The sequence below is a fragment of the Phoca vitulina genome, unplaced genomic scaffold, assembly GCF_004348235.1.
Source record: "Phoca vitulina isolate PV1807 unplaced genomic scaffold, GSC_HSeal_1.0 scaffold8, whole genome shotgun sequence".
Taxonomy (NCBI): Eukaryota; Metazoa; Chordata; class Mammalia; order Carnivora; family Phocidae; genus Phoca; species Phoca vitulina.
The window spans coordinates 70,821,502-70,848,945 of record NW_022589711.1 but is presented as its reverse complement, the minus strand read 5'-3'; the positions used below and the strand labels follow the sequence as shown (position 1 = coordinate 70,848,945).

Here is a 27,444-nt window from a genome sequence, read left to right as displayed (position 1 = left end):
ATATATATATATATGTATACACACACACACAATGGAATATTACTCAGCCATAAAAAGGAATGAAATCTTGCCATTTGCAACAACATGGGTGGAGTTAGAGTATTATGCTAAGTGAAATAAGACAGTCAGAGAAAGACAAATACCACATGATTTCACTCATATGTGGAATTCAAGAAACAAAACAGATGCGCAAAGGGAAGAGAGAGAGAGAGAGACAGATGAGGGAGGGAGGGAGAGAGAGAGGCAAACCAAGAAACAGACTGTTACCTATAGGGAACCAACTGATGGTTACCAGAGGGGAGGTGGGTAGGGGGATGGGTGAAATAGGTGATGAGGATTAAGGAGTGCAGTTGTTGTGATGAACATTGGGCATTTTATGAAAGTGCTGAATCACTATATTGTACACCTGAAACTAATATTACACTGTATGTTAACTAACTAGAATCTAAATAAAAACTTTAAAAAATTCTAAAAAATTAAAAAAGAATAAAATTATATATATAAAATACATAAAATAACATTTATATATTTATTATATTATATAAGTTATATAATCATATATTTATGTAGTAAAATATATGTACATACTAAGCTGCTGTCAGAGCATTCTCGGCTTATTAGACATGACATATTAAGTGCAGGATGTCCATGAACTGATTTAGTACATGTTGAAATCTACAGTGAAATAGATGGGTACTGTGGTACATTGTATTTATGACTAATTTGGTAAGGTAGGTTTAATGAGAAGAAAATGAATTTCACACGTGATTTTGAATGTTTTTTAGTCTTTCTTTTGACTGAATCCCACCACCAGGAAATGACACTCTGGAAACTCTCTCTCTTCCTCTACCTTAAAAACTGTCTAGATTGTTACTCTGAGTCAAAAAGTTGGAGACAAAAGCAGAAGATGCCATTGAATAATGAAGACGTGGTAGGGTGACTTCTGTGGCCTTAGAAGGTGCTGAATCCTGCACCAGCATCCATCCGTTTATGGCAATGCAAGCTGTCCGTACGTTCTGGGAAAAACACAGCAGAATGGTCCTCAATGCATGTAGCAGCTTGCAAAGCACCAACATTCATTACTAAACCATTGAAACAATTGATCAATGGTATCAATCGCAAAAGGGCAAGAGCCAACTTGCAGAAAGACAATGCAGATCACTATACAGCTTCATCAGATCCAGAGACTTGAAGTTCTATTTAATCTCTTGATTGCTCTTCTAGCCAGAAAATATAGGTAAAATGGAAATTCCCCCAAAGAGGGGCTTGTGTGTTAAGTAGCCTATAAATGATGCCCATCAATTGTTTGAGAGACCAGTGCTTTTCAAAGAGGGAGTGTGCATGTTGGTTAAGAGCACAAAGCTATATCAATTTGGGCAGATTATTTAACTACTTTGGGACCCAGGTTTCTTATCTGTAAAATGGGTATACTAGCATTACCAACATTATATGGTCATATTAAATGTAAATAAGTCAATAATTGTTAGCTATGGTTATTAGTGCTGTTATTATTATTGTTGTTACTGAGTGAAGTACTAGCATGAAATATGAGCCTCCAATAAGTAATGGTGTAAAAATAAGAATCTTTTTTTTTAAATAAGAATCTTGATTTGTTTTTTATTATGTGGGCTGAATGAGGCAGAATTTGAATAATTCAAATCCTTGGCCTCATTTCATAGAACCATAGAATGTTAGAGCTTGCAGGATCTGAAATTATTTAATTCAAATCTCTTGTTCTAGAGATGAAGGTGATAAAGATAATGGCTAATTTAAGGGCTAATGTGTCCCTTAAATCCTTGCCCAGGTTCTCATAAGGATTCTGGGGTTTTGGTGCTTTTCTTCTGGCTCATAGTTCCATCCATGAAATTTCTACTTGTTGACTATCCTTGACTCAGAAGTTCTTTCACCTGAAGGTGCAAATGGAAATACTATGAAATCCAAATACATATACTTTCCTACTCCTAGTAGCCCTGGTAAATTTTGGTGGCTAAACTCATTGACTAAATAGATTTTCACGACTAATGAAAAATGCCTGAGATTGAAAGATGCAAAGAGCAGTGGATTGAGAGAGAGGAGGCTCAAATCTTACTTCTGCCTTTGTTGTTAACTTGAGTGATTGTTCTCAGCCTCAATTTCTCTGTCAAATGAGAGAGTTGGGTTATATGATCATTACAAAACATTGGCACAATAATATATTGTATAAATATAACTCTAATGAACAATTAAGTCTTTATAATTATGAAGACCATTTCATCATCAGAATGTTCAAACACCTGGATGCAATTTTTAAAAATTTGCTAATTATTTAAAAAGCAAAGAAAAATAACAATTTAATACATGAACAGGCCATGGAAGCCAACTTGCTCATTTGTAGGAAAGTTTATTGGGTTGGAATATTTTGCCTTCAGCAAATGAAAATCAGTTAATTCTAGACATTTGTTTATTGATTTGCTAGAACAGAATGATCTATTTTTCTTTCATTTTTTGTCAGTAAAGACCAGTTAAAACTCTCAAAGGAAGGCCCAATTATTCCTGGAAAAGGATATGCTGTGATCTTCCAGACCGTGATGTCACAGCTCTCTAATTAATGTATGTGCTTTAATTCTAAGCTAAGCTCCTTCTGAATTTAGGAACAATAGTAATTGCCTGCAACAATCATCAAGGCCAATCAAATACTTTCTCTAGGAAATAATAAATATCTCTTTAAAGTAAAAGTGGAAAACAGCATACAACTCTATTTAAGCTTTGACTTTATGGAGTTGCCTCATCACAGTGAAATGTGAGACCCTCGGGCTAATGTGTCCCTTGTTTCCTGGAGGAAGGCAGCAAGACCCGGTTCTCAGGAGCAGTCTGTCTTAGCCCACAACTACCCATGCTCCCAGAAGGGTTATAAGTGTGGTTGTCAGGGTAAGATTTGATGTTCTGGGCTTGCCTCCTGTTTTATTTGCTAAAGGAAAATGCCACAGGGTATACTCACTTCTTGGCTAGATGAGTGTACGGCATGAACTGACCTGAAACAATGGCCTGAATTCAACAAATATTTATCGAGAATTCATGTGCCAGGCTATAAGAGTTCCAAACACCCATGACTACCAATATAGGGCAAACCTCAGTTACTTTATTAAGCAAATGATTGCTTGCTACCAGCACAAGTTTCAAAGCTACATTGTAAATTCTCTTTCTTTCCGGGCTATAAAATTATTGAAATCCCCCAAGCTAAAGACAGTGAAAAGTAAACTCTTTTCAGCTCCAAGGTAGTATATTTTCCTCCTTCCAAGAGACAAACAATCCCAATGAAATGAATAAGTAAACCATGATTCCCAGCAAGGTGTCTATTAGTAAAGCCAGCATGTGCTACTACAGAGCAGAGTTGACAATCTCACTAATTTTCCCTTTAGTAATATAATTTCATATGCAACAAAGGCCTGAGAATGGCACGCTTGACCAGCATTTGGGGCTGAGAGTATGTTTCAGCTATTTCTCTGGCAGAGCATCTTATAAATTGCCATTCATGCCTTAACAAAGTCTGAACAAAGGTAAACTAGGTTCCAAAAAAGGAAATAACTTGCCAGAGGTCCTGGAACCAGAGATAGAATCTAGAGCCCTGAGCTATACTCAGCTTGATTTCTCAGGTGCTTCTGCCCCTCCCCCCATAAATAAAATTATTACTTCATTGAGTTTTCAGGATTAATAGCAAACATAATACAGTTAAGACTCATCTAATGGAATAGCTTCCTTTGCAGGCTTATTTTCTATAATGCCTGAGCATTGTGTTAACTTTTGTGTTGTAAGAGAAAAATATTTAAGCATCAAAATAGTGATCTATTAAAGAAGGCATGACTGTGTTTGTGTTTGTGATTTCCTGACTCAGTCAGAAATATAAAAAAAGCACTCCTACTTGAGTTATAAAAACCGTAGATAAGGGTTCATGTATAGGCAATAGATGCCAGGTTTGGGAGTAAATGTTAGCTATGTTGTAGGAGTGCTGACAACATTGACTCCACCTTTGGCCTTCCATCTTGTTCACGCCCATGCAGTGACCTTCCTTGGGGCTAAGTGTTCCAGGCCCCTTGGAGGTTAATATGTGCCTTTGTCAGAATATGGGAGGGCTTGTTCTGATCTTCCCTAAAGTGGCACACAGAAGTCTCCACTTTAGATGACGAGTAGAGATGACTGGTACACAGGTGGTGTCACTTTAGGTAACTACCCTTTGACCTCACCACAATACCCCTTGTTCTATAAAAGATGTGGATTAAGGTTCAGAGGGGGTGGAGAATAGCTGCATAGTTCCCTGGATCTTCTGGATCTTCTGGCCTCCCAATCCCCCTGTCAGTAAGTTAAGGTTCCACTTATGACCCCCAACAGATTTTACCTTAGAGAAGGGATAGTGTAAAGATCCTTTATTTAAGGTCAGCATTCCTAATGTGACTTTAAGAATTCAGTCAAACTGAAAGTCTTTACTTTTATTTTGGGTTAATCAATGCATGAAATAGAATTATTTTTGTTTTCATCAACTCATGAGATGGGTAGACGCTCATTAAATCATTTCCTTCACCCACCCATGCTGAAGAATATCAATAATACTTTTTCTGTTATCTGAACCACTATTGTCATGACAGGCTAATTACTGACAATTGACTTAAAGCTATTAGTTAAAGAGGGGTACCTGGGTGGCTCAGTTGGTTGAGTGTCTGACTCTTGATTTTTGGCTCAGGTCATGATCTCAGGGTCTTGGGATTGAGCTTGCATCAGGTTTCCTGCTCAGCAGGGCATCTGCTTGTCTCCCTCTCCCTCTGCCCCTCCCCCTGCTCGTGCACTTGCTCACGTGTGCTCTCTCTCTCTCTCTTTCAAATAAATAAATAAATCTTTAAAAAAAACCTTTTAGTTAAAGGGTAAATGCTGTTTCAGAACCACTGAGACTTCCTAGGTATTCTTTTTTCCTGGAAAAAGGAAAATTTTCAGGGCAAAATAAAATAAACCATGAGCAATAAACAGTATTTCAGTTCATAGAAAAATTAACCAATAAGAAATCTCAACAACCAAAAAGATTTTTTCTTCAGCATTCTACTTTTCAGGGAAAAATGACAACAAAAGCAAAATATATTTATCTGGGATTAAAAACATTCAGAAATGCATTCAGTTTAAACTACCCTATTTTTTTTATATACTATACTATATCTACATGAGATTATCAACCATCACATATCAATCATGCTCTCTGCAAAGTACTTTCATTTACCTATACTTTGAGTCTCACAATAACCTTTTGAGATGGGTGTTGCAGTTCTCATCACCATTTTACAAATGAAGGAATGGAGCTCTAGAGGGCCTTATAATGTCACCAAATAGTAAGTGGCACACTTACTACTATCTCCAAGTCCTGTATTCTTTCTATATTTATACTATACTTACTAAGACAAAATGCACGTACATAAACACATAAACACACACATATATATACATGTTGTTACATGTGTATGTGATGTATATATATATGTATAAAACTCGAATTTTGAATAAGAACTCCCAAGTTATTTCTAAGCTGGAATCCAGGAAACCAGCAAGACCCATTCATGGTTTTATTCCATAGTAAAATGGAATCCATATGAAGCAAATCCCATAGTCGCCTGCTCTTTTAGTGAGACATATATTCTCCTTGTTAGTCTTATTGTCTTGAGCCTATTTGGGCTTTTGGGGGTGTCCTAGGCCACAAGTGGCTTTTCCTCCTTTCTTGGCAGAAGTTTCAAAGCAAAGTGTCCAGTTCTTCTTCCCAGTTCCAAGTTCTCAGTTGCCATGAGGATGTTTTTAGCACTTTCCAAAGCAGCATTGTCCAATAGAACTTTCTGCAATGCTGAAAATGTTCTGGTATCTGCACTGTTCATTTAAGTAGCCATTAGCCACATATGGTTATTGGGCACTTGAAATACAGCTAGTGTGATTAAAAAATTGAAGATTTTAATGTTAATTAGATGTTAATGTTAATTAATTAAAATTAAAATTTTAATGTACGTGTGGCTAGTGATACCATATTGGGCAGAGTGGTTCTAGACAGTTTGAGATTATGGTTTACAGGGCCCAGAGCATCCCAGCAACAACAACCTTGCAGGATCACTCTGTGAGGGTACAATAGAAGTTATGTATTTAGTTATGAGTTGTGTCTTAGTTGGTAATAGAGGGGGTTTGAAGCAGAATGTTAATATTAGAATTAAGAAGGTATATAGGGATCTTTAAGTAAAAGATAACAAATGAAGGGAGAATATGTTGTGGTAAATATTGAGATGAACAGAACATTACCATTTGAACTGAATTTGAATTTCTAAACTTTACATATTGGAGCAGGATAGAACAATTCAATTCAATATAAAAATTTCCTCCTTGCCAATGTAATTATTAGGGCTATAAGAATCCAATTAATAAAGTTGAGATTTTATTAGGGGCTGAAAGAGAAGCAAGAAGAAATACATAGAACATCAGATCTGCTGCATGTTAGAGTGGACTAGAACTCTAGGACCACCTCTAATGAAATGATCTACTTGACAGAATTGTGAAGATTCGATGATGAAATTATTTATGAAAGGACCTAGGATAGTGCCTCACAGTTGATTGATATTAGCACTTACAGTGATCATTTAATTCTGCCTAGATCTTTTTAAGGCCTCTTTCAAGTACCTGTGAGAACATAGGAAGATGCTTAGGATAATTTATTTTGGAAAAATTATTTTTTTGGGAATAGACCGTAGAAGAGGAAATACAGGCAACACAAAGGCAAGTAGAGAAATGCCATAGCCCCATCCCCATTTGCAAATTGCTACCATAGGGAGAACTGTTGCTGAGGAAGGTGGGTCAGGTATGTTGGGCCAGACAACACTGAAACAGTCAGACCAGAGGGGAAAAGAATAGGAAGGTAACATGAGTGTTTGTATTTTAGGTATTTGTATTTGTGGTTTTTTACTGAATGTAGTTTACTGATGCTGATGTTCTTGTCAAAGATAACCAAAGAAAGAAGAAGGGAAGAATATTTGAGTTACCGTGAGGGTAGTGGAAAGGACACTGACCTTGGAATAGAGTTAATGGGGTTCCGATCCTAACTTTTCACTCATGAGACTTAGACTAATAATCGTCTTTTGGTCCCCAAATTCTTCTTCTTATAAAACAATGATCTGCATGGTGCTGAATGACTTTTAAGGTTATTCCAGCCCTAAAAGTCAGGAGTATAATTCTAAATATGAAAGCACGTGTAGGCTCTAGTCCTCCAGATTCCATGAACCCCTGCTGCTCTATCAGGAAAGCCTGTTGTTTTAGTCCTCTAACTTGTTTTTGTAATCCTAAAGCTCAAGTTGTGTGAACAGTGGTATCTCAATCAGCATGCACAAAAGCAGTTGGTATGGTGGGAGTGAGTGACAGTGGGTGGGTGAACAGATTAAAGAGGAAAGGGTTGGAAGAGAGTAGTGTGTGTGAAAAAGAAAAGTAGACCTTCCTCTTTTGACATTCTTTTGCTATATTCTCCAATAACAGCTCTCCAAAGCCAAATGCCAAAATGAGGGCATGAAAATTGCTTGGAGTTTGTAGTTAAGCAGACCTGAATTTGAATCCAAGCTCTGAATTAAAGATCTCTAACTTCAGTTTTCTAACCTTTGTGATATTTATAGTTAGCAACCATTATGAAGATTAAATGAGATAATATTACCCAGCAGATAGTAGGTGTTCAATAAATATTTTCTTAATTTGGTCTCCCCAAATTGGCTCAATTCTTTCCCATTTTACCCATAATATAAAAGACTAGTCAAGGAAACAACCATGCAGGGCTGCTTAGAGATCTATATCTAGAGGATGTAAACAATCTGTGGTGGGGAGGGAAGGGTGCTGAAGAGAGAAAAAGCCATAGCCATGAATAGACAGCCCAGCCACTCCATTAATGAAGCCTCTTCCTTTGGTAGCCTCACAGTTCTCTGGTTCCTGAAAGTCACAGAAGTGTTTACTGCTTTTCCAACAATTTACCAGTAGGAAGATTCACCGCACTGACAGAGGACATAGAAAGCGGAGCCACACGTCTTATTCCCACCTGAAGCTAGCAAAGCTGGATTCTGGAGTGACACCCACTCCTCGCTCCTCTACCCAGGAGTCCGGAAAACCTCCTTCCAAGAGGAGTCCGGGGGGAAGGCAGAGAACCGGGGAACGCAGAGCACTATACCTGTCTCTCCAGCTCGCTTATTCCACATGATCCTCCCTTACATGGTTCTAACGCAGTTTCTGCTTGCGGGAAACGCTGGCAAGCAGTGAGCCGCCAGTTCCCCCGCAGTATTACCGCCCAGCCTCGCCGAACTTTCAGCACCGCGGACAGCGTCCCTCCCAGCGCTCGGCTCTGCGGCCCAGGCTCCTGCCTGGAGCTGCTATGCTGCCTAGGATGTTCTTCAGGACCCCTTACCCTGGGGGACAGGCGGGTTTACACTCTGTGGTCCTTGGCCAACTCCTTCCAGTGACTGGCCCCGACACTCCGACGAGATCCCACCTGCTCCCCCTCCCAAGTTTTTCCTTTACATTTGCATTCAGTTCAAGACTCTCAGTTCAGGCAGAACTCTGAATGGAGCCTCGCACAGGTAGTGGCGTGAGGAGTGCCAGGAGCAGACGAGAGAGCCCTGCTGTTCTAGTTTTCCTTCCATCTTTCCTCTGCTTTCCCTTTGCTTCTAGTCATGTGGTGACTTCTATCTTACTTTTCGATCACAATATAAAATACACTTGGGGGGTGACTCTGGTGGGAGAAGGAGGTTTGGGGCTGCATCACGCGAGGCCACACTGCCCTACTCTGGTCCTCTGGATTTGTAAGAAACTGATGTATTTGGGATGGGGGAAGAGAGGAGGCTCAGACGCGGTGAAGTGCGGGCGAGAATCCTCTCCCCGGGGCTGCCCGCTCTGGCCAGAGAGCTTCCCAGGACATTTCTCCCATCACGTCCTTCTTGCTGCCCCGCCGCGTATCACCACTCTCTGGGGACAGATGCCCCTCGTAGCGCACCAGCCTGGTCTGGGTATCGGGCTCAGCTGGAGTCCTTTTGAAGAGTTTGCTCCCAGGTAAAAGGACAGACGTTGTCCCCACCCTCCCCTCAGGCTACGGCCGGAAAAACGTCCCTTTCTTTCCGTGGGCTCAGTCCGAGGCCGAGAACCTAGCTGCGGGAGCCTGGTGTGTGACAAGGCAGGGAGGAAAGGACAGGCCCGGCATCTGTGGAGACCCAGGCGACCCGGACACTGCTCGAGGCTCCCTCCTCTGCCTCTCACTCCGGCCGCGCCAGGGCTCCATTTGCCCCAACCCCGCCTGGCAGCTCCCGTGAGTCGGAACCCGGCGTCCCCCAACCCCGGACACTGTCCAGGCCCCATTCCGGGCCAGATACGAAGAGATCCCAACCCAGCTCCCTCCTTCTTCCAAGGGACCCCTTCCCGGAGGGCGCCCTTAGCCTCCGCGCCATGTTCCTGTTTCCCCCCTCCCTGTGGCTCCGGCTCCCTGGTTCATTCAACAAGAGGCGACCATCCTATTCGCGGGGATCCAGTTTGGGTGCAGGGGGCTCGGAGGGGGACAGACTGCGGCGAAGGGGGACGTTCACTCACCGGAGGGCTGGAGGCGATTAACTGGCTGCAGGGACTGGTGGCTAGCCGTCTGCACTTACAGCGCCAGAGTCTGTCTCTCCCACTGTGATGCGGGGTGGTGGTGGCAAAGGAAGGCAGGAGGCAGCCGCTGCTGCTGAACAGCTCCTCAATTATTCAGTTCGCACCCCCCCCTCACCTCCCTCCAGGCGGCCTGTCAGTCCTCTCTCCAGCTCGCCTGTCTCCGCCTTCCTGGAGTCACGTGGGCGGCCCAACCCCTTACATTATTGAGCGGAGGCCTCTCTCCAGACGCCCCCGCCTCCCAGCGCGCGCACACGCACACACAGGCACACACACACACCCAGCTATATGCCACTCTTAACTCCTCTATGGCCTACTGAGCCTCCGGGGCCGCTTCCAGTATCTCAGGCTATCCTAAGGCTTACGGGATCCCTTGCCTGTTCCCTGCCCTGAGAAAGCAGGACCAGGGAGATGTCTGCAGTGTCGGTGTATTGAGAAGGCATCCTCCAGCAGCTCCACCTTTGCTGGACTTGGCGCTGAACAACGCAGGCTTTCCAGACCTGCTTCCTACCCTCTGAAAGCATCCCTCTTCCTTTGCTGAGCCTTGCTGCTCTTACATTTCTTCCACTTCCCCAGCATTACTGGAAAGAAAGGATGGGAGAGATTGATTTCTTCTCTCTTCCTAAAAAAGACAAGACCCTCCTCCTTCTCCAAAGCTCAAGTAGGTCAAATTTATCTTTGGGTTCTCAGCATCTTATGAGTGGAAAGACTGTGGGTTTGAGATTTGAAGACCCACCAGGAATTCTAGTCTCTGTGACCTTGGGTTATTTAACTCCTATCCTTTCTTCTCTCATCTGTGAATGACCACCTCACAGGACTGTTATGAGAATTCTAAATGATAATGTTCTTGAAATTGCCTAGCACCATGCTGAGCACATATTTGTAACTCAATAAATAAGAGTTCTTCTCCTGCCTCTATTGAAATAAATTTCAGAAAACAGGGGGACTGTGATTTGTGCCAGCAGAACGCACATATCTTCTATAAAATTGGGAGGGACATCTGTGAGTTTAAGCTAAAGAGATAACCAGTCTGAAAGGGGACAGGAGAGACACAAGGCTTACATTTTTCATTGGTTCCACTATAGTAAGTATCCCAGAACTGTGTTATGACTCAAAAAGATGAGGACTAGATTGTACCAACCCAGGCATGTTTGGTCTCATCAGAGAAAGAATTACTTAACATGCATTGAGTAGACTGATATAGATGGAAAGTGCCTACATGAATTTTTGCATCTTTGGTCCAAGCCCTCAGAATACATGGGAGCTAATGAAATGTAACTCTCTACTCTTGGAAACAAATTCACTGGGCTTGTGTTTGAGAAGAATACTGGCTGACTGATACCGCCTCTTTATGAGGGAGCAGTTCAAATCTACCTTTAGGTTGTGGATTCTAGCTCAGAGGCTCTGGTTCTCCCCAGAAAACTCACTGATTGGTGCCAGGACAGTCTTGGTAAGTACACCTAGTTCAAGCTCATTACTGTCTTGGACCAGCATCCAGGTCTGAAGTCTTGAGACATCCCCATAATTTAAGGTTATGAGAGCCCTGCAGGGTATGTCAGACCTCCTGGGATACCCAAGAAGCTCTGAAATATTGCAGGAAAGGCATAGAGTTAAAGAATCAGAAGTTTGGAGTCTTAGTGCAGGTTCTGCCCATTACTTATTGTATGATCTTTGGCAAATCAATCAAGTTTTCAGAGTCTCACCTTTAAAATGGGAATAGAGGGGTGCCTGGGTGGCTCAGTTGGCTAACTTCTGCCTTTGGCTCAGGTCATGATCTTCAGGTCCTGGGATTGAGCCCCACATAGGGCTTCCTGTTCAGCAGGGAGTCTGCTTCTCTCTCTCTCTCTCTCCTTCTGCCCCTCCCTATTGCTCATTCTTTCTCTCTCTCAAATAAATAAATAAAATCTTTCCAAAAAATGGGAATAGAATGTTTATCTGCCTTCTCCATGAGATAGTTGTAATGCTAAAACAAGATAATGTGTGAGAAGACACACTGTGAAAGGTAAAAAGTAAACAAATGCAAACTGTTAATATTATGGACTGAATAAAACCCTGAATTTGTTCTAGATGCATTATGGGCATGATGGGAAGATAGGATTTGTCATAAGACGGGCAGCTAACAAAATGTCAATGTATTTCTGTAAGTTTGTGTGTGTGCATGTAACTCAAGGGGTGTGGTGTTTTGAGCATTGTGTTCTTTCATTTTCACTCTTCTGTGATGGATTGCTGGATTAAATCTCATTTTCCCCCCAGCTTTTCATTTTTAGAACAACACCAGCCACAATCACAGGGGTTATGAGTATTTAATATCCAAGATAAGTTTGTGTCTGTATTTCAGGACAGGAGAGTTTAGATTTTTCTGCCTTTGCTAGGTAAAATTGATTCGGGTTAAAAATTCAAAATGGATTTCATTTCAAAATAAAAAATATTCAGCATCCAGGAGCAATTTCTGGTTATTAATCAGACCTAAATGGTGATATGAATCTCCAATCCACTGCCAATAAATCCAATAAAATCCTCACACAAACCAGAAACTTACAAGGAAGCTCCCCTATCTTTAAGCAGAGTCCAGTCCAGTTTTCTGGTTTATTTCCTTTTAATATTCCTTAGAAAGTATCAATCTGACCTCTTTATATTTAGAGAGATCAAAAGACCAGAAGGTGCCAACTCATGCTTCTAAACATATCATTTAAAAATATTGTCAAGACTAAGTAAAATGCTGCCTCTGACTCCTACCCACTTTTGTGTTGTCATGACAAAACGCAAGAAATGGAAGAATAAGCATGAAATAATTTGCCTCAAAAATGGTGCCTTTATAAGCAGCTACTTAGATGAGTATAAATTTTAGAGAATTTTAGATAGTTTCACCAGAAATTGCTCTGGGACTCTGAATAATTTTTTTGAACCAGTTTTGAATGCCCAAGTCAACTTTACCTAGCTAGGGGCAGAAAAGGGAGCTTGGGGGACAGATCTTGGATTGATTGCAATAGAAAGTTACACCTTAACAATGATTTCTTTTAGACCCATAGAAAGTTACACCTTAACAGTGATTTCTTGATAAGATTTCCCTTGGGTCCTACTCCTTTACTTATAAACTCTTATCTTTTGCCTGTTGACTGTTGCCTTTATAAGCCAGTGCAGACACTTTTCAGCTGTTGGCAGAGCATATATGAGCCAACAAATAGAAAAGCAGTAGATAAAAATGTAGTTGAGCATTTAGAGTCACACATAGCAGGAAAAATTGATGCATATATCAGTTCCAGGGTTAAGCAATGATACTATAGAGTGACAGCTAATTAGACCTTGAAAGTACACATCTTTGTTTTTTTGTCCCAACTGGAATATGGGAAGGTTGAATCATTTATTCAACATGTTCTAGACACTTGAGATACAGCCACAAACAATACAGAGATGATTCCTGCTCTCCTTTAGCTTACAATCTAGTGGAGGGAGTCAGACTCTAAGAAAATAAAGAAGTACAGATAAGTACCACGATGAAAACAAAATGGAGTGTTATAATAAGGAGTGAAGGGGCACTACGGTATTGAATGGTGGAGAACTGACAAAGGCAAATGCAGGGGCCCAGAAATAAAAGTGATTACTCTGCAAGAAAGGGGCAGTACCCTCTTACGTAAGGGCTTCTTGCTAAAATTCTGTGTCATTAGCAGGGTGATCTCTAAAATTCTTCATGATAGACCTGCTTGGGTGGATTATGGTTAGGCTGTGAGAAAATTGGCCAGATGCCTTAAGAACAATTACCTGTTTTTGTCTCATGACTTATGATAATGAGTACCTGATGCTTTCTTCTAGAAGGATTCCAAGCTCATCAATGCTACTGACATTTTCCTCTGAGCGTATTTGGAAGCTGAGAAATCAAAAGCACCACAACAGCCTGGCCAGAGGGGTTTAGATAGTTTCACCTCCAAAGGGGGAGGTGCTTCTGGGTAGCCGGAAGAGAAGAGAAGAGCCTGGTATGTCATAGGCACACAATAAAGGTATATTGAATAAATAACCTGCTGCTAGGATTCTACAAATTAGACTGGAAGTTTGTAAGTCAATTATCTATGAGTAATTATACTCTGGGTATCTAAATTCTAAGAGGAAGAAGGGAGATTCTGTCCTAAGTATGTTCGTTTCGTTCTTCCCAAATTTACAGTGACATATAGCACTTTTCCCACACCCACCCAATGTGGGGTGAATAAAATCCCTTAATGATGAAGCTGTGGAGAGGAGTCAGGAGTGTCAAACCAATGGAGTTCCCTGACATGGGGGGAAACATTAGAGCAAACACTTCTTCCATTTATGATGTTTTCTTTAATGTATCATTCAAAGCTCTTGTTTCCTTGTTGATTTTCTGCTTAGATGATCTGTCCATTGCTGAGAGTAGAGTATTGAGGTCTCCTACAATTAACGTATTGTTATCAATATGACTCTTTATTTTGGTTAACAGTTGGCTTATGTAGATGGCTGCTCCCATGTTGGGGGCATAGATATTTACAATTGTTAGATCTTCTTGTTGGATAGACCCTTTAAGAATGATATAGTGTCCTTCTGTGTCTCTAATTACAGACTTTAGTTTAAAATCTAATTTGTCTGATATAAGAATTGCTACCCCAGCTTTCTTTTGAGGTCTGCTGGCATGGAAAATAGATCTCCATCCCTTCACTTTCAGTCTGGATGTATCTTTAGGTTCAAAATGAGTCTCTTGTAGGCAGCATATGGATGGGTCCTGTCTTTTTATCCAATCTGCAACCCTGTGCCGTTTTATGGGAGCATTTAGGCCATTCATGTTGAGAGTGATTATTGAAAGATATGAATTAATTGTCATCATGTTGCCTGTGAAGATGTTGTTTTTATAGATTGTCCCTGTAAACTTCTGTTGTATATCACTGATGTTTTCTTTAAATACATTCACTTTTCTACTTAAATTAATATATTTTGAAGAGGTTTCTATTACTAATTTAAATAAAAAACTGGTATCAGTTGCCATAAATACAAGATAACCATTTAAATAAACACAATGAAAATTAAACAATGTCATTATAGTCAAGCTAAATACTATTCCCTGCCTAGGAACCTGAGGCTTATTTTCTCCTTATTAAAAAAAGAAAATTGGCAACTATAGAGAAGTATTAAAGACATATTGGCATCAAACTGAGACTTTCTCCATGAAGTAATCAGAAAGATTGAAAGACAAGTGGAAAATGAATAACTTCTCACTCTGTGATTATATGGCATTTAGTGTTCAGTCCTCGTACCATCAAAATCAGCATTTCTCCTAAGTTTATTTATTTATGTATTTATTTATTTAGAGAGCGGGGAGCACATAGGCGCTCAAAGTGGGGAGGGGCAGAGGGAGAGGGAGAGAACCTTAAGCAGACTCCACACCCGGCTGCGGAGTTCTGCTGGTCTCAGAGTCCCTGGGGGAGGGGGGGACGTGTGTTTGATCTCTCCATCAGAGATCATGGCCTCAGCTGAAATAAGAGTCAGAGGCTTAACTGACTGAGCCACCCAGGAGTCCCTATATTTCTCCTAACTTTAATGTGCATAGGAATTATGCGGGGATTTTGTTAAAAATGTAGAATTGGACTCAGTAGTCCGTGGGTGGGGGACCCAAGGACTTGCATTTCTTTTCTTTTCTTTTTTTTAAACATTTATTTATTTATTTGTCAGAGAGAGAGCGAGCGAGCACATAAGCAAGGGGAATGACAAGCAGAGGGAGAAGCAGGCTCCCCACTGAACAGGGAGCCCCATGCAGGACTTAATCCCAGGACTCTGGGATCATGACCTGAGCCAAAGGCAGACGCTTAACCAACTGAACCACCCAGGTGTCCCAAGACTTGCATTTCTAATACAATTTCAGTAATGCTGGTGTTGTTGGTTCTTGGATCACTCTTTGAGTAGCAAGGATCTAAAGTACCAGTGGTGTTGTGTGTCTCATATTTGGCGATATGCTAACTCTTATTTTATAGATGAGAAAAGTGAGGACTTGGAGGTTGTAAATAACCTAAGGTCCTATAGTTGGTAGACAAGCCAGGGCTAAAACTCACTTCATGGGCTTCCTATCTCTCAGTCTAGTGCTCTTTCCCAAAAGATCTGTAAAGTCACCGACTTGCTACTAGGGACAAAAAAGCCTTTTTCAAGGGACAGTGACAGGAAAGTCAAAGTTTGGATTGCTGTATTCTATAGGTTATGCTATGGTAACAAACATGCACAAACTGGCAGTAGCCTAAAATTAGTTTACTTATTGTTGACATTATGTTTCCACTGTGGGTCATTATGGGCTCTGTTCCATGTAGTCACTCTATGCCATTTTATGTTGCTCCATTCCAACCAACATGATACTTCAGAGTTCGTTTTGGCAGGCAGGACCAAGGTTGGAGGACCTTGTACCAACAACTAAATGCTCTGGCTTAGAATTGATGCACATCACTATTGCCCATAAACCGTTGGCTAGAACTCAACTGCAATTACAAGGAGGGGTGGAGAAGAATAATACTTCCATCTGCCTAGAATGAGAGTAGAATCAGATACAGTGAACATTAAAAGTCTCTACCAAATAATATAGTTTTTCTATCACTAAAATTCCATGATTCTGTCATATCAATCTTTTCCTTCTTCTCATGATCTCCCATATCTGAGTTTTCCAGGCTAACAAGGCTACCATTAGTCCATTTCTCTCCTGGGTACTTCTGTATCATATAGAAAGAAAAGGAAGTTTAATTGCAGAGACTATAGGATGCTAGGAAACTTCAGTAATAGCAGGGGCATCAAAAGAAAGAGGCCAGTCAGGGAGAGAGGTTATGGTGACTGTGAGGGGGGAGGGGCAGAGAAAAAGAGAAAGGTAAGGAAAGGAAATGATCATTTCCTTACGGCTTAGAAAATTTTAGACCCTTTATTAGGACATTTACGGATTTTGTCCTCATAAAATTCCTCTCAGGCTGTTATTAGCCTGTTTTACACCCAAGGAAACAGAGGCTCAGAGGGCTTATATAACTTGTCAAGGTCAACACAGAGAGTAAATCAGAATCAATGCCAGACTGTAAACCTAGAGTGTCTCCCAGGGAGTCTAAGAAAGTCACTCTTACAGAGCAAGGCAGGATTGGTCCTGGAGAACAGATTACTTGTTCACAGTGACATTCGAATTCCTGAGACTTGGCATTGCTGTAGTAGGCATTTGCAGACATACAGCTGAAACATCCAATTTCATAGTGGCTTCTATGTGGGATTATACAGTCCTCCTGGGAGGCCAAGCTTCTTCTGAGGGGAGGCTACTAAGGAGAGGATGGAATAGTTAAGGCTAGCATGGATATGGGGGAGTCTTCCTCTGGAGACTGAGAATGATGGGGTCTAGAACTGTCCCATGTGCTGCTGAGGTCATCATGGGAAGGAGAAGGGACACAGGAGTCAGAGCAGGATTTGTATCCAAATTCAACTACTTGTTACTGATGTGGCATTTGGCATGTGGCATTGGCATTTGGCATGTGGCAAATCATTCAAGTTCTCTGAGGTTCAGTATTTCAGACTGTGAAAGGGGATGATAAGGCTTAACTGCAGAGTTATGAGGAAAATTGAAAATAATATACATAATGTGCCCAGCACATATAGTTGCTCATCAATGGCTATTGTTAATGTTATTAGTAAAAAGAAGAGGAATGTGAAAGAAACTGAAGAGGCTCAACCTCCAATTATTTGAATAGGTTTAACTACGGCAGTTTCCTGTTCTGAGCCTTCATTTGTTTTTGGGAAAAATGATGGAATGGGAGCAGATATCTTCTTCTAAAAGTTCTTCCATAGACTAAAGTCAATGAACCAGAAGTCATGGAATTCTCCTGGGGGAAAGCTAGGGAATAGTCCTGGTGACCATTCACACCTAATGCAGCAATGAGAAGGGGAATAGTTTGTGCTGAATGAAGGAGTCCCTGGGCCCATCATCAGAATTCCCGAGCCCCAGACAGCAGCAAACTGCTGATTTTATTGCCATTGCCACAACCAATGACCCATTAAAACAATAGGCAATGTAAGGGTGATTATGGGTGAAGGGGTGGTCTTTTTACCCACTTTTGCATGTAAGAAAGGTCACCTTATTAACAGAGGCAGCAGCCTCAGCGGCAGATTTGAATACAAAAAAATCAATAAGCACCAGAGAGAAATATGGGAAGAGGAATGAAGCTCACATTAATGGGATTGTAAGCTTGCTCCAGTCTCTGCAAGCCCTGCTATTGCCACCAAGTGAAGGATGGATTTTACTGGTAGTGGGTCAAGTATGTTCACAGCACATTCCCTTCATGAGATGGGCAGGCAAATCACTACACTGAGTAAACATCCATGGTGTAAAACAGTGATTATTTTATTGTCAGCCTTTTAAAGATATGTATTCACCTGCTGTGTATAAGCTTTCTCCTGTTTAATTCAATGACTTTTAGAAAATGAGAATATTTTATTCCATTTATTCATTCCTTAAAGCTCTTAAGAAGACCAAAGACTCTGTAAAGCATTCAAACACATTAGATGAAAGCTATGAGATAATTTAGAAAAGGCAGTGAAGTTCCAGTCTTCCTCTCCTCCAGGTCCTAGTAGAGGAAGACCTAAGTCAATGACCACAGATGCCTGTTTTCAGAATCCCCAGGGAGGGAGAGTTTACAGCCTGGCTGCCCCACTCCCCCTCCTTCAACAAAATGTTATAGTGTTTGGTTATCCTTGCATTGAGGTTTTCTATGTCCATCGTATCTGGTACCAGGAGTGCCTATAAGATGATTCAAGCAAGAGTCGCTATGTTCAAGTGCTTGGAGGACTCAGTCACCCCATTAACTGCAGCCCTCTGTCTTCAGATTGGGTGATCACCCTAGGCACTGGCCCTTCATTCTGTGTTCAGATTGGTTTGGGACACCTTCTCCATGTGGCTTGGGGCAACTACTAATGAACTTTCAGATCCTGAAACATGATTTAACATCTTGGACCAAGTCTTGAAGAATACAAGTTCACTGCTTTCTAGGTTCTGACTCTACAGGCCTCCCTTTTAATTATCTAGCCAAGACTTGTATTATTGCATAGGAGATACATTGAATTGTTTCTTGTTTTGATCTATGTTTATATATCCATGTTCAATAGAGGCTTGAGTATCTATTAAAATGGTGATCAAATAGGAGGCACACCTAATCTAATGTATAATGTTATGAAAAATAAGGATCGCTCCCTTTATCCCCACCCTGCCCTGATAAATAATTGCAAAGGTTTGCTTCATCCATGAGATTTGTTTCCAGTCTTGATCTTTTCTTCTTGTTCCCTGGAATCTCCACCTTCTGATATGAAGATATGGTGATTAAGATGATGATGATGACAGTGCAGTAATAGTGTTGATGCCTTTCCTCCCACTCCCCAGCATCCTAAGCCCTCTACCCAGGCTGGACCAGCTGCTGCTCTTTTCACTATGTTTAGTCTTGTATTAATACAATTAATGTATCATCAGAAAAAGTACTTTAAGCTATAGTGGGAAATGAGGCAAAATTAATCCCATCTCACAATAGCTTAAAGAGTGTAATTGTTTTGTCCAGAACAGATGCTGACAATGGCTGATTTAACAAGCAAGTGCCCATCTCGTCTGAATTCTGTAAGTAGCTTTAATATCCCTAATTCTTTGCTATGATCTCTGCATTAAACTTGGGCCAATTTCACACATGCCAGTGCTTTTGGCTGGTTTGAAATCCTCATAAAACAAGAGAAAAATCATCAACATGAAAGATAGGTCAAGATAGGCACATGACTTTTGGATTTGAGAGGAGTATGTGTCTAGTTAAGGGAATAGCACTAGGGAATTTGAGAATCATATCTTTTCCCCATGTTGGGTAAGTGAATTACAAGGTAAAGAAATCCTAAATTGTATGTATTGTGTTTATGTTGGGGGTAAAATAATCCTCAGTGATATGAGATATGGAAATGACTGCTATGCCCTGAAGCCTTCCCTGATGAGACTTGGGCTGGTTTAGTACAGTTATTGGAGACGTTTATGGGAGGATACAAGTAAAAAAGCATCTTTTTGGGTGATTTTGACCTGGTTGAAAAAACCAGAAGATTTTTAAAAATAAAAGTTAGGGGCACCTGGGTGGCTCAGTTGGTTAAATGTCTGTCTTTGGCTCAGGTCATAATCCCAGGTTCCTGGGATTGAGCCCTTAAGTCAGGCTCCCTGCTCAGCATGGAGTCTGCTTCTTCCTCTACTCTCCCCCCAGCCCACTCATGCTCTCTGTCTCTCTCTCTCAAATAATTAAATAAAAATCTTAAAAAATAGTTATAATGGCTAACACATATTGGGTGCTGACTTGATGGGATTTGAGAAACACAGATGTCATTTGGGACCAACATGGGACTTTGTGATAAAAGAAAATGAGGAAGAACAGAATGCCTAAAATTGAATTGCTTAGTAGAACTGAGAATTTTTTTTTTTTGATATAGACCCTAAGATGGCATGTGTGAATGAAGAGTAGGTATGAGTGAGGGGCAGTTGGTATCCAGCAGTTTGGCTAGCCTTGCTGTGATCTGAAATAGAGTGAGCAGTAAGGAGAATGTGGCTGTGACTTGATCTCTGCAGTCTTTCTTGTAAATGATTTTCTAAATGGAAAGCTCATGAAACTGAAAAGTTAGGGACTTAAGACAGCTGGGTTCAGGTACTGAAAGACTTTCACAAGGTGTTTGTCATGATCTTTTGGTTTTGCTTGTTTCTGAGTTAGCTTCTGCCTCAGCCAAGCTCTCCTCAAAGGTGGCAAATGGCCACCACTGGCCCCAGGCTCACTTTTTTTTTTTTTTTTTAAACAGGTTAATGACCCCAGTGGAAGGAAAGTATCTCTTTTTCAATAGTTCCAGCACAAGTCCCATGGCTTGGACTGACTGATGTCATTTGCCCATTCTTTTACTAATCATTAAGTTCAGGGAAATCGAATGTGCTAATTGGCTGGTTTATGCCCGGTGCCCTGCTGTGTATTGGGGCAACTACTAATGAACTTTCTAGGATAAGAGGTTAGAACCGCATAAACTACATGGGCTTGGAGTGGGGATAAGACGCTGTTATCAGGAGAAAGAAATAGATTACAGGTAGGTGAAAACAATAGAGCTTTTCCACACTTTGCTGCCTATAGAATCCTTTTTCCTTGAGATTACTATTCAGTAGAACACACTTGGGTACATGCAGTCTTAAGTGATATGATCCTTAAAAAATGTCTTATAGTAATCATGGTCTTATGCCTAGAAATTCTTATCTGACCCTATTAAAGTTGTTTGTAAATAAAGGTGACAAATGCATTGCCTGGTTTTTATACCCCTAGGACCTGCCATATTGACAGTGATAGCTGTGATTAAATTTCTTCTTAAAAGAACCAGTCCGCATTTGTTCAGTACTGTACACTTTATCAAGTTTTCCCCCCACATACCATCTCATTAGCTCTTAGATGCTATTAAATGTAGTTAATTACTCAATGACCACAGTTACCAGACATCAGTCTTCTTGTCACTAGTTGTCAAAATATCATACCTAATTCCCAGCTCCCTTTAGCTCTACCTGTCACCTAGCTGGACTCAAAAACTCTTAATGAAGATATTAAGTATGTTAATTAACTTTGCCTTACTGAAAATATCTTTTATTTTAGTGCCATAAGAAATTAGCAGAAGAAAGGGCTGCTTAGAGGGAGAAGACTGGCAAATTACACCCAGCTGTCAATCTGAAAAGTAACAGAAGGCAATGGTCCAGGCCCCAAGTTATTTATGTTTAAGAGCAGTGGCATTGAGATGGCTTAGTTGGAGTTGCCACTGAAAACTAGGCAATTCATTTTTAACCAAGAATTTATAATGTAAGTATGTATGAATCAGTGAGGATGTATTTGGTTGTAAGGAAAGGAAAGTCCAACTCAAATTGACTTAAAAATAAAGGGAATTTATTGGCTCATATAACGCTATGTCTGCCTTAGAGTCTTCTTAGGACAAGAATGGATAGATGATAGATGATAGATAGATAAATAAATAGATGATAGATACGATATGTAGGGTAGAGTTCAGCATTTTTTTGATTCAGTGGCTTACCACAGTCATCAAAAAGAACTTAGCATGGCATCAAAAAGGCTTTACATCTGCCCCATGTGCCATCCAGAAGGGGAGAGCATGCCTTTTTATCCCACGAGATCCTAGCAAACATCCTCTCCAGTTTCATTGGCCTGGATTAGGTCATATACCCCTTCCTGATCAAAAGCTCTAACCAGATATTTGGATTATGCCAATTGATATGCTGTCCCTGCAGTCAGATGTGGGGTTGACTTACCCTGAATCATATGTGGGCTGAGTGAACTGGGTTGTTATCAAGGAATGGGAGTCAGATATAGGGGAAGAAACTTCAAACAAAGCCCATTAGAGTAGGATTATATTATTGTATACTCTCTCCCCCAACCCAATCTCTCTTACCTTTGAGATATTGTCTATTTATCCTCATTCTACAAAGCATTTCAGGCAGACATCTATAGACATGGGTCATCTATAGGAAGGGGTTGAGGATAACAGAGAGAGTACTGGATTTGGAATTCAGTGATGCCACATCCCATCTCTGTGACCTTTGGCAAGTCCCATACCTTATATCTGAAATTCAGTCTCTCTCATTGGATAAATTAGAATAATATTTACCCTACTTACCTCACAATGTTGTTACGATCAAAGAAAAGATCACAAATTTAGTAGCATTTTCTAGTTTACAATGCAAATGTAAGTTGTTGCTTTTTTTTTTATGGCTGTCATCATTTAATGAGGAATAGAGATTTCAGAGTAATCACTCAGAGCAGCAGATTTGCTTTGGAAAATGTTCTATCCTAAACCTCCAGTTGCTGAAAAAAGCAGCAGCAGTGGCTTTTAGATATATGGTGCTGAGCACAGGAAACAATGACTTTGGAATAGCTGGAGAAAGACCAGATGGATGCCTCTATGATCAAATGAGTTATTTTTAGAAACATGTTCAGTATCCTAGGACAGTGTCATGTGGGGAGAAATTATGCTCTGCAGTATAAAGTACTGTACTAGTTATTCTCCTTGGAATATCCAGAGGTAAAAAACATGGGTTTTGGAACAGACAGACACCAAATTGTGGCATAACCATGAGCAATCATTAGCCTCTTCGATCCTCAGGTTTCTCATATGACAAAGGAGATAATGACACTGACCTCATAATATTTGAGAGATGTTGTGTAAGTTGGTGACTATATAGTGCCAAATGGTGCCTGGCACATAGTAGCTGCTTACTAAGTGGTAACTCCTCAGGGTGCCTGTAATTGGTATATTTACAAGTGGATAATAATAAGAGGACCTTATCTCTGAAGCTTTCTTCTCTAAACCTCAGAAGTCCATAAATATTTTGAATAGAATTCCTTATATTCTTAATCCTAAAAAATGATTTGGAGATGACATTAAGATATTTAAAAATGGTGATTTCCAAACTTCTTAAAGTGTCATAGCATGCGTGGCTCAATGTTTCCAAGTTGATTTCTATTACCAGAGGGATTTGGGTATAAAATACAAACAGACAGCCATCCATTCATTATCAATATGTCAGTTTATAGATCTACTTCTTACCTTTTGAAATTTGGAAAATCAATTTTTGTCTTATATACTGGGAATTCCTGCTGGCCAGTATATCTGTGAATTGATAGTTCAGTGTTGGTTAATATTTGTAATAATGACTCTCAGGATATTGTTAGTACCTCTGAATCATCAAACATAGGCAGAGTAACATTCAAATCAACCTTAAGGTTAAATGCATTTTGTTCCATTTAAACTCTTTGAAATCTGTATTTATGGCACAAATTCTATCTTATCACTAGACGTATGTATAGGTTGAACTTGAGAACTTTGTTTCTGGACTGGAAATAATATAGAAATATCAATCTAATTGGGAATTCTAAGTAGACTTTGTACTCTAATAAAAGCTGTAGTTATTGTGCAAATGAATAGAAGTTTATGTTTAAGAATGATTAAACATTTATCAACAGTAATAATTACCGAATACTGTGGGCTAGTAGAATGATCACAGACTAAGAATTAGAAGGTGTAGGTTCTAACACAAGTATCATCACAACTTTGGGGAAATAACTTAACCTCCCTGCCTTCAACTTTGTTATCTGTAAAATAAGGTAGGTGTACCAGATGATTGCTGAGATGCTTTTAGCCCTTAACATTTTATATTTCTCTTCTAATATGTAATATGTACTGTGTTTTTTTTTCAAAGGTTTATTTATTTTAGAGAGAGAGAGCGAGAAAGCATGAGCCGGAGGGAGAGAGAATCTCAAGAAGACTCCATGTGCAGGGCTTGATCTCATGACCCTGAGATCATGACCTGAGCTGAAGCCAGGAGTCAGACACTTAACCAACTGCACCACCCAGGCCCCTGTACTGTGTGTTTTTAATAAAGAACCAAATTTGGAAAACTGGGGATAGCTTGTGGCAAATTTATTAACAGTTACTGCCCAAAAGCCATTAATCTTAATCTTTTAATCTTAAGTAAGACATTGTAAAAAGAATCACTATTTAAAACTTGAGTGAGGACCGAGGCACCTGGCTGGCTCAGTTGGTAGAGTGTGTAACTCTTTTTTTTTTATTATTATGTTATGTTAATCACCATACATTACAACATTAGTTTTTGATGTAGTGTTCCATAATTCATTATTTGCATATAAACCCAGTGCTTGGGGCGGCTGGGTGAGTGTGTAACTCTTTTTATTTATTTATTTATTTATTTAAGAGGGAGAATGAGATAGAGAGAGAGAGCATGAGAGGGGGGAGGGTCAGAGGGAGAAGCAGACTCCCTGCTGAGCAGGGAGCCTGATGCAGAACTCGATCCCGGGACTCCAGGATCATGACCTGAGCCGAAGGCAGTCGCTTAACCAACTGAGCCACCCAGGCGCCCCTGAGTGTGTAACTCTTGATCTCAGGGTCATGAGTTCAAGCCCTATGTTGGGCCTAGAGCTTTCTTTCTTTCTTTTTATTTTATTTTATTATTTATTTGACAGAGAGACACAGTGAGAGAGGGAACACAAGCAGAGGTAGTGGGAGAGGGAGAAGCAGGCTTCCCGCGGAGCAGGGAGCCCGATGAACAGCTCTATCCCAGGACCTTGGGATCATGACCTGAGCCGAAGGCAGACGCTTAACGACTGAGCCACCCAGACACCCCGGCATAGAGCTTTCTTTAAAGAATAAATAAAATATAAAAATTAAAAAAAATGATTAAGGACAGATCTCAGGGAGTAAACTCCAAGTATATGATTCATTATTATTTCTGAGGTTGAAGTACATTATTGTGTACAGACCATTAGGACTATAGCAAACTAAATTGACAATTGATATGTAAACAGGCCAGTTTTGAGCTAATTTACTAATAATCTTCCATTATTAATACATATTACATCAAATGCTTTTTTCAATCTTGATATAAGTGAATAACTTCAGTTATAAACACTGTCATCTATTTATTTTATATGCTATTAAAGCAAATGTCCATCAACTGGCTAAAATTCATTAATAATCCTCTAATCAGTATTTGTGTATTTGTTGACAATCTGCTTACATCCTCTAATGACCTGTTCCTTATTTAACTATTAATCATAAAAATACTTAGCACAACAAAAAATATTTAAAATGTCCAATTATGATAACCACTGGGATCAACAAACAGTGTTGGATGTGTAAACAGCCGTCAGTAAAGACATCTTGTGTACAATTCTAAAAAGTCAGTGTTGATAGAGGTTAACCTGTTGGTGGACTTTGGTCATGGCATGTTCACTCAAGCTACGGTAGTATTTGTGATGGAAACTCCCCCAGGAGCAATTGTAGCAGCATCAATTTCAGCTGATTAGATTGCTGCCTTAAATATGCACCAGCAAGTAACAATTTAAGGAGACAGCTGACATGCAACAGGAGCTAGAGATCAGACACAATGAAGAATGTATTCAGACTTAAGCAATGGGAAGTCAAGTGATGCTCAATCTATGTCAAGCCACAAAACTGACATGATTGTTGAGATAAAGAAGACATGCTGTGGCCCATACTATGACATGAGGCTTTGTTGAAGAAAGAAAAGGTGGATTTCTGTGAAAGCAGAAAAAAAGGGAAACTTTAATTATACTTACTGTGGTGAATAGCTAAATATAGAAATATCCTTAGGGTTAGTCTAAATTCAAGAAAGCACTTATTACTCACATGGCCTTTTGTATGTTCATTTAAAAGTGCTGTTAGGCACTAATGTTAATACTATGGCTCTCATTATAGGAAGAAAAAGAGTCTTTCAGGATGGTGCAGGCAAATAAGTAGGGACCAGTGTTAAACCAGGTATGTCTGACTGTCTGACAACCTGACAATAACAAGAACTACCAAACTCAAATCATCATAAAGAATAAGGAGATTTACCAATAATCCAGATGTAGGTACTATCTATGCCAACTTAATCCACTTACGCCATCTTTATTTTTCTGCTGTTTTCTTGGTTTTTCTCTCCCCTCTGCATGGTAGCTTCATGCTGGTATTGAGGTGTTGCTCTAGAATTAAACCTCCTATCTACCAATGAGGGAATATAAAGGTAGATAGATAAAGTATTGCTTCCAGGGACTTCCTTCTAGAAGTTCAAGGAATAACTTTTTCAGAAGCCATGAGAAAACCTTTTTTTTTTTTCCCCCCATCTAATTGATCTAATTGATATCCTATGACTAGTCTGGAGCCAATTATAGCAAGGAAGGTGGGATGGCCTTAAGTGAATCAAGTCCACCTTTGGGGCTAGATGCATGGACAGCTTCTGCCAATACAAGGGCACCATGTGTGTGAGGAGTAGATATCTGAATAAAATCAGGGTTCTATTAGGAGAGTAGCAGAAAGAGAAGAATGATTGCACAAACACTAGTCTAGGATCTGTCTTTCCTAGCTGAATGAGATTGGGCAAGCCAGCTAGCCACTTCAAGCTTTATTTTCCTTATCTGAATAACAGGGGCTACTCACCTACTTGATATCCATTTTCTCTTTCCTTAATAATAATACTGCCTTTCTGTTCTGATTGGAAAATTGCCAGCTAAAGTCTAAAATTTTTGGTCTACTCTGTCTCTAAGGCTTTTGGGAAATCTTAAAAGGTGAACTGACAAGTGATGTGTGATTTTCTTGACTTTCTCTGTTTTATCTTGCTCCCTACCTTGAATCAGGCTATAATCATTAGAGCCCAGGCAGCCATTTTGGATCAGGAGGGGATTTGAGAATGGAGACCATGTGTTGGGGTGGTGGAGCAGAAAGATAGAAGAATGTCGGGTCCTTTATGACCGTAGAATTGCCAGGTCAGCCCTGGACTTCCTACCTAGAGTCTTCTTTTGTGTGTGAGAAAAATTCACTTATAAATTTTTAAAGCCACTCTTATTTGAAATATGTGTTACTAGTGGTAGAACACATTACTCAAATGATCATCTCCAATCATCAGTGTATAATAATTTTTGTAGACATCACTATGGTAAGTCATGGCCACTCAAATGGATGACCTGTCAAAGCTTCCATATGTCTGTGCAAAAAAAATTGTTCTCTTCCAATGGAATAAACTTATAGTCAAATTAAATTATGCTTTTTATTCATTTCACAGATGAGTAGTTGAAAAATCAGAGCATGCACAAAAGACTGTGAATTTATAAAAAAAATGAGTAGAATTTCTTTTCCATATTGCTTCACTCTGCAACAATCTGCATCAGAATTCATGATTTATACTTCAGCACCAATTTTTCATGGCAAATTGCATCATTTTGAAGA

The 27,444-nt window shown here is 40.0% G+C and overlaps 1 protein-coding gene across 1 annotated transcript in view; it reads right to left on the bottom strand.

Moving 5' to 3' along the window:
- Positions 1 to 9,852, bottom strand: part of SLC7A14 (solute carrier family 7 member 14) — a 106,602-nt gene extending 96,750 nt beyond the window's left edge. The window contains exon 1 of the mRNA XM_032407224.1: positions 9,598 to 9,852. The gene's annotated coding sequence lies outside the window, so the exon portion shown is untranslated. The remainder of the gene's footprint in view (positions 1 to 9,597) is intronic.
- Between the last annotated feature and the right edge of the window lie 17,592 nt (positions 9,853 to 27,444).